Genomic DNA, 14,392 nt, shown 5'->3' on the forward strand with positions numbered 1-14,392 from the left:
TGGTCTGTTGGGATTTCGTCTGTAAAATGATACCCACCTCTAAGGGTTTGCTTCATGTATTTAGTGCCTTACCTGATCCACAGTGAATGCTCACAACATATTGTTACTGTTTCTTAATGTCCCCGGAATTTGTGGGTTTAAAGATTTGGGGTTTCCTCTTTTCAACGTTTTGTTTTGCTTTGTACTTTTTATTTTGTGATAACTTTAGAATCATATCAGTTAGAAGAAATATATGAAGATGTCCCGTGTGCTTTTCCCCCCCGTTTCCTCGGTGGTAACCTCTTGCAGAGTTATAGATAGAACAGTATGACAATCCGGACACTGACATTGATAGCGCCAGGGTGTGGAATATCTCCATCACACGACGGATTCTTCATGTTGCCCCTTTGTAGCCAAACACACTTCCCTTCTACCTCTGTCTCCTTCATCCCTGGCAACCACAACTCTTCTCCACCTCTGTAGTTTTGTTGTTTCAAGAATGTGAGATACATAGATATAGATAAATGTTCATACGGTATATGACTTTTTGTGGTTGGCTTTTTAAAAACCTATATAATTCTCTAGAGAGTCATCTGGGTTGCAATACGTATCAGTAGTGCTTCTTTATTGCCAAGTATTACTCAGTGGCACAGATGTACTACAGTAGGTTTAACCATTCAGCCAAAGTCACTGTGATTCTTTCCAGATGTGAGCTGTCATTATTGAAACTATTAGAAACGTTTGTATGTAGTGTGTTATGGGACATAAATCTTCATTTCTCTTTTGTAAATTCCTACATGGCAGATAAATCAAATGGTAGTCGCATGTTTAGTTTTTTTTTTTTAAGAAACTGCCAAACTTTTTTCCCTAGTAGAATATATACACAATATAAATATTTTGATTTCTCAACACCTTCATCAGCATTTGGTGTTGCCACTGTTTTTTTTTTTTTGGAAGGGGTCCATTTTGATAGGTATATATCAATATCTTACTGTGGTTTTAATTTTCCTTTCCCCAGTGACTTAGTGACCTCCTGTGTATCTTTGCACAGAATTATTTACCACCTATATATCCTCTTCACTGAAATGTGTCTTCATGCCTTTTACCCATTTTCTTTTCTTTTCTTTTTTTTTTTTGGTACCGGGAGTCAAACTAGGCACCTTGCACTTGCGAGGCAGGCAGCAGAACCACTGAGCTAAATCCCTGGCCCTTTTACCCATTTTCTAACCAAATTACTTTTTTACTGTTGAATTTTGAGAGTACTTTATATATTCTTGGTATTGTATGGTTCATTACTCGATATGGTATACAAATATTTTCTCTCATTCTGCAGCTTGTTTTTCATCTTTTTGAAAGTGTTTGCAAAATCAATTTTTTCTTATTTTAATGAAGTTGTATTGGTCAGCTTTCCCAGTGCTGGGGCAAAATGCCAGACACCCACAAGTTACAGGAGGAGAGGTTTATTTGCCTCTCGATTTCAGGGACTTCAGTGCATGGTCAGCTAGCTCCAAGGCAGAAACATCATGGTGAAGCAAAGTTGCTTATTTTTTGGTGGCTGGAAAGTAGAGCACAGGGGAAGAGAACTCGAGGAGAAGGGACTTGGGACCAGATACGGTCTTGAGGTCACAACCCAGTGACCCACCAGATACACCCAAAAGTGTGCTCTGCTAATCTCTTAAGTTAATCAAGTTGACAGTCAAGTTTAACCATCTAGAAGTTCAGTTTATTAATTTTTCCTTTTATGGATCATGCTTTTGGTATCATGCCTAAGAACTCTTTTAGTCCAGTCCTGTATCCTGAAGATTACCACCTAGATTTTTCTTTAAAGCATTATAATTTTATAATTGACATTTAAGCCTATGAACCCCTTTAAGTTAATTTCTATAAAAGATGTATCCGATCATTTTAACACTTCTGTCAGCTCATTGTTGACATCTGAGGATGGTCTTTTTACATTCAGTTTGAGATCTTCTTGATTGTTGGTGTAATGGGTAATTTTCACTTGAAACTTGAACATTTCTGTATTATAAGATTCTGTATCTTATTTAAGCCATCTGTTTTAGCTGGCTGTCTGTGATATCACTTGCCTGTGGAAGTAGAGGATGTCAGCTTATTATGGCCAGATGGAGGCGGAAGCCCAGGTTCCCACTCATCTTCCATTGACCCGTGAGGGAAAAGGGCTCTCTGTGATGCTGGCTAGGGCGGGAAAGCTCTGGGCCTGTGCATGAGCTCTGCTGACACCATTGTGGGAAGAGTCTTTACTGTTGAGCAGTAATGAACTCCTGACTCCCCACGAGGCCTCCTCTGATGCCACCCAGTGAAGAAGGAGAAGTGTGACTTGTTACTGGCAGGTTGATTAGCAGTCCAGGCCCTCCACATTGAATGAAGGCACCCGCTCCCCGTCAGGCTGCCTCTGGCCTATCTCTGGGAGAGTTGGGCATCCAGTTACAGCCTCGTGGGGGTGGAAGTCTAGGCTCACACTTCACTTTGAAAGTGTGAGTGTCAGGGAAGCCAGTATATTTTTGTAGTGTTTCGCTAGAGTAGAACAGTTATTACTAAAACTGTTGCCTTTCTAGCCTCCTCCTTTCCTGGTCCTTTAGCTACAGAGTAGGCTTCCATAAGGGATTTTCTAGTCGAAAATAGAATGTTGGCATTTCAGGGTTGCCTCCTTCTTTAGCTCCAAGTTTGGAATTACAAGACAAAACAAGAACCTGGAGATCTCGGCACCATGTTGTTCCTTGGTTCCAAGTTTCCAGGCCAGTCTGCCTTGTCTGTTCACTTTTCAGGCTTCTGTTTGTGTTATATAATGCCCATTTTGTTAATTGTGCAGGAAGAGTAGGGAGAAGTCCATTTTCCCTTTCATCCCAGAAGAGGAAGAAAGTCCCCTTCGTTATGGTTTTCATAATAACATTTTAATGGCTTAAAGTGCTTAGAAAATTCTGAAATTATAATGGTGCAGGAAACAGAATTGTAGAAAATGCTAGACAGGGTTAAAGGCTTTCAGAGGTCATGATTGACAGTACTTTTTCAAACTGCTGGTGTCCACGTGGAGGTGTGCAGGGCTGCCTTGCACCTGTCTGTGAGGTGTGCATGGTCTTTACACCATTGCAAGTGTAATTCATAACCAGTGCAGGATAAGAGACCCTCAGGAGCTGTGAGTCGGCTCTGTGGTGGTGTGGAGTTTGGGCAGACAGGGTGACCATACTGTGGACTAAATTTTAGAAAAATCACGTCAAATCCTTCCCCACACAGGTCCGTGGTACCCTGTACATGTGAGACGCTCTTAAAGGTTTGTGAGATGGAATTTTTTAGGAAATGCATCCAAATTATTTGGCACCTTTGGTTTTATGCTTTAAAACTTTATTTTCTTAGAGTACTCAAACAGTCCTGGTTCGAGTCCTACTTTGCCATGTCATTGACTGTAGGATGTTGCTCAAGTTACTAATGTCTCTACTTCTGTCTCTTTGTCTTTAAAACAGAGAAAATAATTGTCCATATACCAAAGTTAATGTGAAGATTTCATCGAATTTGTGAAAATCTTTCAACACTATCTGGTCTGATGAATACATTTTAGTCATTAGTTATTGTAGTAACATTAGAGTCACATGAATATTATCATTGTGGCAGAAGTGATAGTTGCACTGTTGTGATCATAACTAATTCAGTGGTGAGAAATAGGCGCTGGTCATTTACAAAGTCAGTTCTCTCTGAGCATTGAAGAGCTATCTAATTTCTTCCTCATTTTCTCCCGGAGAACAGGCTCACTGAACAAGGACTCTTTACCTGGCAGTCCTACAGGGAGCAGGTCCAACCTTTACAGGCATGTATATATCCATGCTAAGTGGACACACTGTGAATAAAAGCACTTCCCACGAGCCTGGCACGATGAATTTTTCCAGTGCTCTCCCTACAACCTCTGTAAGGACTGGTTTCTGCTGTATCATAATTCCAGATAACAGTGCCTTATTTTTACTATTTAAAAGGATTATACTTTTTATTCTTCTACCAAGTGTTCTTTAAACTTTAAAAACACTCTCTCCAGCTGGGGGGGAAAGACACTGTAATCTGTTCCTTTCAAAAAATCTAATGGTACATAGAAGCAGATTTTATAAAGCAGCATGAAGAGCCATTTGCTTCACACCCTCAACTAATTGGATGCTAGAGTTCCTTACACTTAATAAATACCTCTTTGTAAATAATTCTCCTGAGTAACACAGTGCGGGTGAGTCAGCCCAGCACAGGCCCTGTCTCAAACAGGCACTCAAGTGTGTTTCCTAAAGTCTTCACACACTATAGGCTTGTAGTTAGAGGAAAGGAAGGTGTGCAAGAGGATTCTGTAAGAAATATCTGGAAAAAGTCCTGCATGTATATAATGGAAGGTTTCTTGGAGACTGTCGATGTAGTCATCTAATACTCTGTCAGTTATTGATAGAAATGCCCATTATACTCAGTCTGTACTTAGAATGATGCAAAACCCTGAAGACTATGCAATTTTAAAGGCAATTTGTTAAGAAATTGCCACACTCAAACTAAGTGAGTTTTATTCAGTGCCTTTTTACACTCATTCTTTTTAAGAAATTGTGGGTTTAAGATTTTCACATAGACACATTCACAAAATAACTTAAAAATAAATAAAATTACATTGTGGTTGAAAAATGCATCAGTAAAATATTGGACATCTATCCTACTTAACAGGGTTGAATGTTCTTGGAGTTTCTAAATAGACTAGATGAATAAATAACAGTGAATTATAGAGGAAGATGTTGGGATTGACCATGTTGTGAACGATTATATATCAGAATGATAAGTTATTTGCGGTGGTCCTAAGCCAGATACAACAAATACCTAGTTAATAATTGGGATTCAAAGAAGTATTCATGTGTGTATAGTGACTATAAAGACTATGAAAGTCCGTTCACTATTGAATTTTTTCTTACTAAAACTACTAAAATAACATGTAATGTTTCAGACTTTAGAATATCTCACTATTCATAGGATGCTGAGGTTAAATGTTTAAGAATATTAATCCAGTAGATGTATTAAAATTGTATGAGTAGGATATGGAAAAACTAAGAAATGAAGACTAGATTGGTTTCTACCAACTAGATTTGCATTTTTAAATTGGGACACAATTAAGAGATTGATAAATATGGACCTTGCTTATCAGTATATTCTAATATACTTAATGTGTATTTAAATTATAACCCCAAAGTACACTTCTCCTCTAAAGTCAAAATAGTCTGGAAAGTAGGAATGAGAGCTACTGAATTACAGGGTTGTAAAGCCAGAGACAACTCAATTCATATCTCAACTTTGCCATTTTCTAGCTGTGAAACTTGGGGTAAATTTCTGAACCTTAACAGATAATTATCTCTAATGTGAAATGGATAATGTCTGCCCTACATACCTGTAATAAAGAATAAACTCCACAGTGGAATCAAAGCATAGTAACTAACAAATAGTGTCATTCTATCCATCAGTGTTGTCCCATATCTTTTTAAAATTTGTATGATGTATAATTTTAACAATAAATTGTGTATGTTTAACATGTACAGTTTGATATGTTTTGATATAGGTACATACCCATGAGCCATCAGAATAATCAAGATAATGAACATGTCCATCACTCACAAAAGTTTTCTTATGTCCCTTTTTACTCACTTTGTCTTGCTCCTTCCTAGTACTGCATCCCTAAGCAACTACTGACCTGCTTTTTTGTATTATCTGTTACTGTAACTGAATTTTCATTTTCCATAATGAATGATACCATATAGTACACTATTATTGTTGGAGTTTTTTGGCTTTTGTTTTTCCTTGACAGAAGCCAGGGGTGTTCTGGCTTATTTCATACAACGTATTTATTTGAGTTTCATCCTTGTCAATAGATCATTCCTTTTTATCTGAGTAGTGTTCCATTGTATAGATATATAGTACTACAGTGTCTTTATTCATTTACTTGTTGGTAGACATCCAGAAAATTCCTTGGTTTGACTATTTTGTTCCACTTATCTATTTTTCTGTTTTTAACACTATTAATATACTCGGTGAATTACCATGTTTTGCAATAAGTCTTAAACTCAGGATAAGCACTTCAACTTTGCTCTTCTTTTTTAAAATGATTTTGACTATTCTAAGTCCTTTGCATTTCCATATAAATTTTAAAATCACCTTGTCAGTTTCTACAGTCAGGAAAGTTTTCTGAAATATTGATTGGATTTGCACTGAATCTATATGTAATTTGAGAACTGACGTCCTAACAATACTGAATCTCAATCTATGAGTATAGTATACCTCTCCATTTATTTATGTGTGCTTTAATTTCTTGCATCAGTGTTCTTTGGCCTTCAGTGTGCAGATTTGACACATTTTCTGTCATACGTATCACTAGTTCATATTTTAATGGTATTGTGAATAGTATTTTAAATGTTAATTTCTGATTGTTCATTTCTAGTATGTAGAAGTAAAATTGACTTTTGGACATTGACCTTATATTCTGGGACATTGATAAATTCTCTGAATTCTAGTGATTTCTTTGTAAGTTCTGTAGTATTTTTCATGTGCACAAATCTGTTTGTGAACGACAGCTTTTTAAAAACTCCTTTCAAATTTGTATCCCTTTGATTTCCTTCTCTTTCCTTTTGCCTTTTGCATTAGAACCTTTTGTACAGTTTGAAAAGAAGTGAGTAAACCTTAGCATGGGTGTCCTTTATTTTATACTTTTTATCCCACCTCCCCTGGTATTGAGGAGTCTAATTCATATTAGGCAAAGTGCTCTTCCATTGAGCTACATCCCCAGCACTTTTACCTTGTTTCTTTTTTTTCTTTTTAAATTCTTTTATTGGTACATTGTAGGTATACAACACAATTACATTTCTCATTGGGAATTGTACCTTTACATAATGCATCTTGGTTCTTATTTTTTCCCCATTCCTAGCCCTCCCTTCACGCCCTCCACCCTTCCCTATTTACAAAGACTTTATTTCCATTTTTTCCATTTCTCATCATTTTTCCTTTTCCTCCTTTCCCTTCCCCTGCCCCTCCCACTACCCCTACCCTTTTGGACCTTTTCTTCCTATTTTACATTATCGATTATTCATTCTAATCATTGGTACATTTTAGGTATACAATATAATGACATTCATCAGTGGCAATTTGCGCCTTTACATAGTCTCTCTTGGTTCTTATTTTTCACCTTTGCCCAGCCCTTCCTTCAACCCCTCCAGTCCTCCCTATTTGCAAAGATTTTGTTCCTATTTTTCCATTTTCTCATATTAATCCCATTCCCTACTGTCCTTTCCCCTAGCCCTCCCACTTCCTTCCCCTTTGTCCCTTTTCTTCCTATTTCACATTACCTATTATACATTTAGTCCTTATTTACACTTTCAGTTTCTCACATGAGAGAAACTATTTGGTATTTACACATGTGTGTCCTATTTATTTCACTTAAGAGTATTGCCTCAATGTGCATCCACTTAGCTATAAATGTCTCTAATTTCTCATTTTTTATGGCTGAGTAGTACCCCATTTTATAAAAATACCACATTTTCTTTATCCAGGCCCCAGTTGATGGGCATTTGGGCTGTTTCCAAGTTTTAGCTATTACAAACTGTGCTGCTATGAACATGGGCGCACATATATCACTGTGGTATGATTCTTTTAATTCTTTGGGGAAGATCCCCAGCAGTGGAATAGCAGGGTCAAATGGGACTTCCAGTCCTAGTTCTTTGAGGTATCTCCATACTGATTTCCACAGTGGTTGCACCAGTCTACACTCCCACCAGCAGTGGAGCAGGGTTCCTCTTTCCCCACAGCCCTGCCAGCATTTCTTATTGGTTGATTTCACGATAGCAGCCATTGCTTCTGGAGTGAGGTGAAATCTCAGCATTGTTTTCATTTGCATCTCTCGAATGACCAGTGATGTTGAACATTTTTTCATGTATTTATTTGCTATTTCTACTTCTTTGTGTGAGAAATGTCTGTTCATTTCAGATGCCCATTTTCGGATTGGGTCTTTAAATTTGGGAAGTCTGATCTTTTTAAGTTCTTTATAGATTTGAGATAGTAGACCTTTGTCTGAGGAAGAGCAGGTGAAGATTTTTTCCCACATTGTGGGTTGTTTCTTCACATTGCTGGTAGTTTCTCTTGCTGTGCAGAAGCCTTTTAATAAGAAGAGATCCCATTTGTTGACTGTTTGTGCTAGTTCACGGGCAGCTGAGGTTTTGTTCATAAAATCTTTTCCTACACCGATGTCTTCAAGGGTTCTGCCTAACCTCTGTTCCAACTGGTTCAGAGTTTCTATTTTACTATTTAGATCTTTAATCCATTTTGATTTTAGTTTAGTGCGTGGTGAGAGATATAGGTCTAGTTTTAATCTTTGGCAAGTTGAAGCCCAATTTGTCCAGCACCATTTATTAAAGAGGCTATCTTTCCTCCAGTGAGGGTGTTTGGCTCCTTTGTTGAAGATGAGATGGCTGAGTGTGTCTGGCGTTGTTTCTGCATCTTCTAATCTGTTCCACTGGTCCTCAAGCCTGTTTCTTTGCCAGTACCATGCTGTTTTTATCACAGTAGCTTTGTAGTATAGTTGCAGGTTGGGGATTGTGATACCCCCTGCCATATCTCTGTTAACTAGAATTGCTTTTGCTATTCTGGGTCTCTTCTTGTTCCAGATGAATTTTTGGATTGTTTTCTCGAGGTCTATGAAGTATGCTGCTGGGATCTCAATTGGAATTGCATTGAATCTATATAGCAGTTTTGGAAGTATGGCCATTTTCACTATATTAATCCTTCCTATCCAGGAGCAGGGGATGTCTGTCCATTTTCTGATATCCTCTTCAATCTCTCTTTTCAGAGTGTCATAGTTTTCAGAGAAGAGGTCTTTGATTTCTTTCATTAGGATGATTCCTAGGTATTTCAATTTTTTGGTTGCTATTGTGAAAGGAATTGTTTGCCCTACTTCTCTCTCAGTGAGTCTGTCATTGGTGTAGAGGAAAGCTATTGATTTTTGTGTGTTGACCTTGTAACCAGCTACTTGACTGAATTTGGTTATTAAGTCTAGAAGACTTTTGGTGGAGTTCTTGGGGTCTTCTATATAGAGTATCATGTCATCTGCAAATAATGACAATTTGACTTCTTCATTACTTATCTTTATTCCTTTTATTTCTTTCTCTTGTCTAATTGCCGTGGCTAATGTTTCCAGAACTATATTGGACAAGAGTGGTGATAGTGGACATCCTTGTCTTGTTCCTGATTTTAGTGTGAAGGATTTCAGTTTTTGACCATTTAGTATGATATTGGCTGTTGGTCTTTCATAGATGGCTTCTATCAGTTTGAGGTAGAGAGCATCTATTCCAATTTTTTGTAGGGTTTTTATCATAAATGCATGTTGGATTTTGTCAAATGCTTTTTCTGTGTCTATGGAGATAATCATATGGTTTTTGTCCTTGGCTCTATTGATATAGTGTATTACATTGATTGATTTTTGTATATTGAACCATCCCTGCATCCCTGGGATGAATTCCACTTGATCAGGGTGTATGATCTTCTTGATGATCTTCTGCATTCTCTTTGCCAGGATCTTATTAAGGATTTTTGCATCTATGTTCATTAGTGAGATTGGCCTATAGTTCTCTTTTTCAGTTGGGTCTTTCTCTGCTTTGGAGATCAAGGTGATGCTTGCTTCCAGGAATGAATTTGGGAGTATTGCATCCCTTTCAATTTCATTGAAGAGTTTAAACAGTAGTGGCAGCAGTTCCTCTCTAAATGTCGTGTGGAATTCAGCAGTGAAGCCATCAGGGCCCGGGCTTTTCTTAGTTGATAAGTTTTTAATTACATTTTCAATTTCATTGGTTGATATTGGGTTGTTTAGAATTTTTAGGTCTTCTTTGTTCAACTTTGGCAATTCATATGTATCTAGGAATCTGTTCATTTCTTCTGTGTTGTCCATCTTATTGGCGTATAGGTTCTGGAAGTAGGTATTGATGATCCTCTGGATTTCTGCTGGGTCTGTTGTAGTTTCACCCTTTTCATTCCTAATTACATGGATTTGGGCCTTTTCTTTCCTTTTTCTGACAAGGTTGGCTAAAAGTTTGTCAATTTTGTTGATTCTTTCGAAGAACCAACTCTTGTCTTCATTGATTTTTTGTATCGTTCTCTTAGTCTGCATTGCATTGATTTCTCCTCTGATCTTTATAATTTAATCCCTTGTATGAGCTTTGGTGTTGTCCTGCTCTTCTTTTTTCTAGAAGCTTGAGGTTCAGCATCAGGTTGTTTAATTGGGCTCGTTCTGTTTTCCTAATATGCGTATTCACTGCTATGAATTTCCCTCGTAAGACCGCTTTCATTGTGTCCCATAGATTCCAATATGTTGTATTGTCATTGTCATTTAATTGAAGGAACTGTCTGATTTCTTCTTTAATTTCCTCTGTGACCCATTGGTTATTCAGAAGTGTGTTGTTCAATTTCCACGTGTGTATGAAATTTTTTGAGTTTCTTTTGCTATGGATCTCCAATTTCATCGCACTATGGTCTGATAATAGATGGGATAACTTCACTTCCTTTGCACTTACTTAAATATGTTCTATGTGTGAGTATGTGGTCTATTTTTGAGAATGACCCATGTGCAGCTGAGAAGAATGTGTATTCTGATTTTGTGGGGTGGAAGAGTCTGTAAACATCTGTTAAGTTCATTTGTTCAAGAGTTCGATTGAGTTCTAGTATTTCATTACTTATATTTTGTCTAGTTGATCTATCTATTTGTGACAGTGGGGTGTTGAGGTCCCCCACTACAATTGTATTAGTGCATATATGACTTTTCCTGTCCGTTAGTATTTGTTTTATATAGTTGGGCACACTAGTGTTTGGTGCATAGATATTTATGATTGTCATCTCTTCTTCTTGGAGTCTTCCTTTTACAAGGATGTAGTGTCCTTCTTTGTCTCTCTTAATCAGTGTTGGTTTGAAATCTACTTGATCTGCCAAGAGGATAGCTACTCCTGCTTTTTTTCAGGTTCCTGTCACATGCAGAATTGTTTTCCACTCTTTAACTTTCAGTCTATGAGTTTCCTTTTGAATGAAGTGTATTTCTTGTATGCAGCATATTGTTGGATTTTGCTTCTTGACCCATTCTGCCAGTCTATTTCTTTTGATTGGTGAATTGAGACCATTAACATTGATGGTTATAACTGAAACGTATTGACTTGTCATTGCCATGACTTTTTCTTTTTGCTGGGTTCTCCCCCTTTACATTTAATTTCTTTTCATGCCAGATGGGTTCATTCTGCTTTGCTTCCTGGGGTTGTGATCCTCAATGTCTGTTCCTAGGATATTTTGTAAAATTCTTTGGAGTGCTGGTTTGGTATTCACAAAGTTCCTAAGGTGCTCTTTGTCACGAAAGTATCTTATTTCTCCATCCATTTTGAAAGATAGTTTTGCAGGGTAAATCAATCTGAGTTGGAGGCTGTTTTCTTTTAGGGCTTGGAATATGTCACTCCAAGCTCTTCTTGCCTTGATGGTTTGTGTTGAGAAGTCTGCTGTGATTCTGATGGGCTTTCCTTTGTATGTGATTTGTTTCTTTTCTCTGGCTGCTTGGAGAACTTTGTTCTTCTGTTGTGTTTCTGGAATCTTAACAATTATATGCCTATGTGTAGATTTTTTTTGATCAAGGCTATTTGGAGTCCTATATGCCTCACTTTTCAGTATGTCAAGCTCTTTTCCCCTGCTTGGGAAGTTTTCTGCTATTATTTCTGTGAAGAGATTTTTTTTTTATGTCATCTGCACTCTCTCCTGTTTCTTCATTGAGCCCAATCAGTCTTATGTTATTCTTCTTTGCATCATCTAGCAGCTGCTGGATTGATTTCTCATGTTCCCTTATAATTTTGAAGCAATTTTTCTTTTCCTGGTCACTAATTGCAATCTTATCTTCTATATCTGAAATTCTGTCTTCACATTGGCTCATTCTGCTGTGTAGACTTTCAGTGGAGTTTTTCATGTCCTGGAAGTCCATTTGCATCTGTTTTATGGATTCCATTTGTTTCTTATTTTGGGATTCCATCATGTTCCTGAGCTCCTCTCTAGATTTATTAATCATGTCTTGCACTAGGGGCACAATTTCTCCTGTTATCTGAGAAATTATTTCTGATTTCATTTTTTTCCAGATCCCCTTTTGTTGCCAGTTCAGTGGATCCAGGTGGTTGAGTATCAGAGTGTTCCATCTCATTTCCCTTTGTGGTTGCTGTAGGTGATCTGAAAGTCTGGTTTTGAGATTTATTTGCATGTTTTCTCATTTCGACTGGGGCAGGGGGCTGTTAGCACCTGCATGGATTACCTCCTCTGAGCTGGGTGAGGTGAGACAGGGGCCGGGAGCAGCGGTAGGGATGGTGACCCAAAAGCCCTTTCCTGTGGGCTGGGAGCAGCCGGTGGGATGGTGGCTCAGAAGCCCCTTCCTCTGGACCGGGAGCAGTGGGATGGTGGCTCAGAAGCCCCTCCCTCTGATTTACCTTGTTTCTTAAAAGACAGTTTCACTGGATAATAAATTCTTAGTTGATAGTTGTCATAGTCTTTCCTCCCTTTCATGACTGTAAAGATGTTCTGCTGTCTTTCAGATTTTATTACTCTCAAGAGAAATCTTCCCTCACCCTTATTTTTATTACTGTATGTAAAGTGGCTTTTTCTCTGAATGGTGTTGATTTTTCTCCTTATCACTGGTTATGAGGAATTAAATTATGTACTTTGGTGTGATTTTCTTGTGCTTGAGTTTATAGAGCTTTTTCGATATTTATGTGTATTGTTTTCAAATAATTTGAAGGGCCTCCTCCTTATGTCTTCAATTACTTTTCTGCTCTCCTCTTCACAGCCACAAATGGCATATATATTCTGCGTCTTAAAGTTGCCCTACAAGTCACTGACCTTTTTCTCTCTTTTTTTCCCTCAATTTTCTGTGTGATTTATTTTAGAGAATTTCAAGTGTAGTAATCTTTTCTCTGCAGTGTCCCATTCATTGAAGCCTAATCTCACACCTTGTATCTGTTTAGCTCTGTTGGCAGTCCTTTGTGAACACTTGATAACGTTCTTGCAGTCCTTTCAGACAGTTATTTTCCCAGCCTTGGGTTGTTTCCTCACACAAATGCACTAAATTATTAACAATTTTTTCTTCAAATTTTCTATTGCATGTCTGAAATATCAGCCTTTGTTCATTAGCAAGGTAATGTATTGAGCTTCGGGGGTATTTCTACTAGCCCCTACTATTTAGTATTAACCAACTAACGTACTAGAATAAGTATACATCGTACCTGTGTTTTGCAAATTACTGTCCACATGTAGAGAAACAACTTGAATCTCTCGTTGCCTGATGAGGCCATGAAGTTATGTCTCCTGGCTACCTATGGCATCTGGTAGACATACATGTGACTGTGCTGGCCCAGCTGTCTCTACTGTAAAAATCTTACTTCTCAGAATTTTTAGTCTCCAATTTCACATGTGATCTTATTGTCTCTTCCCATGTAAACTCAAAGAAACCAATTGCCAATTAAACTGCACTTCTGTAAATATACAGTTAGTTACCACTGATTGCTTCTCTTATTGTGTTCATATTGTTTTAAAGGTTATTACTCTGTTTAAAAGTAGATAAATTCTTTGCTGAATAAAAATGGTTACACTGTAAACAAAAGAATTTTAGCCAGGGGCAGTCATGCATGCCTGTAATGCCAGCACTCTGGGAGGCTGATGCAGAAGGATTGAAAGTTTGAGCCCAGCCCGGACAACTTAATGACTCAACAAGATCCTGTCCCAAAATTTAAATAAACAAACAAATAGGGCTGGACCTTTAGTTCATTGTGAAGTCCCTGAGTTCAATCTCTAATATCGCACAAAAAAAGAATTTTTAAAAATTACTTGTGGATTGGGAAATGTGATAGAAATTTTATTTAAACCTTCAAATATAAGGGAATTTTGTGCATATTTTTTCATTTTTAGTTTTTAAGAATGGGACTTTATTAGGAGCAAATCACATACAGCTCAGGCACAAAGAATAGTTTAACTTAAAACTGTTTTCTAAAGAAAATTGAAGCCAACATTATGTACTCTGATGAATGGTAGGAGGTCATGGGAATTAAAAAACAGAGCATGGAGTTACAAGAAGAACTTTGAAGTGAAAAAGACTTGGGCATTGATAACGCCAGGCCGTTTGCTTTCTAGTTATGTGATTTAAAGCAAGTGTTGCAGCCCATTTGAACCTACATTTTACCTTTTTAATTAAGTATTATACCCCTGTCAGAAAGCATTGATATGAGGCTTAAATTACAGAATGAATGGAGGTATTTTAACTGCTCAGTAAGTGGTCGTAAACTAAGTGCGTAGAGTTAGTTCCCAAGTGAAAAAACTTATGTCCAAATAAAAACATCTATCTTAAACATGAAAA

The 14,392-nt window shown here is 37.5% G+C and overlaps 1 protein-coding gene across 6 annotated transcripts in view; it reads left to right on the forward strand.

The window, feature by feature from the left end:
- Positions 1-14,392, forward strand: part of Dock4 (dedicator of cytokinesis 4) — a 445,644-nt gene that overhangs the window by 342,726 nt on the left and 88,526 nt on the right. The window lies entirely within an intron of this gene.

The sequence above is a fragment of the Heterocephalus glaber genome, unplaced genomic scaffold (assembly GCF_053883595.1).
Source record: "Heterocephalus glaber isolate CG9 unplaced genomic scaffold, H.glaber_assembly_v1.0 deba00000676, whole genome shotgun sequence".
Lineage (NCBI taxonomy): Eukaryota > Metazoa > Chordata > Mammalia > Rodentia > Bathyergidae > Heterocephalus > Heterocephalus glaber.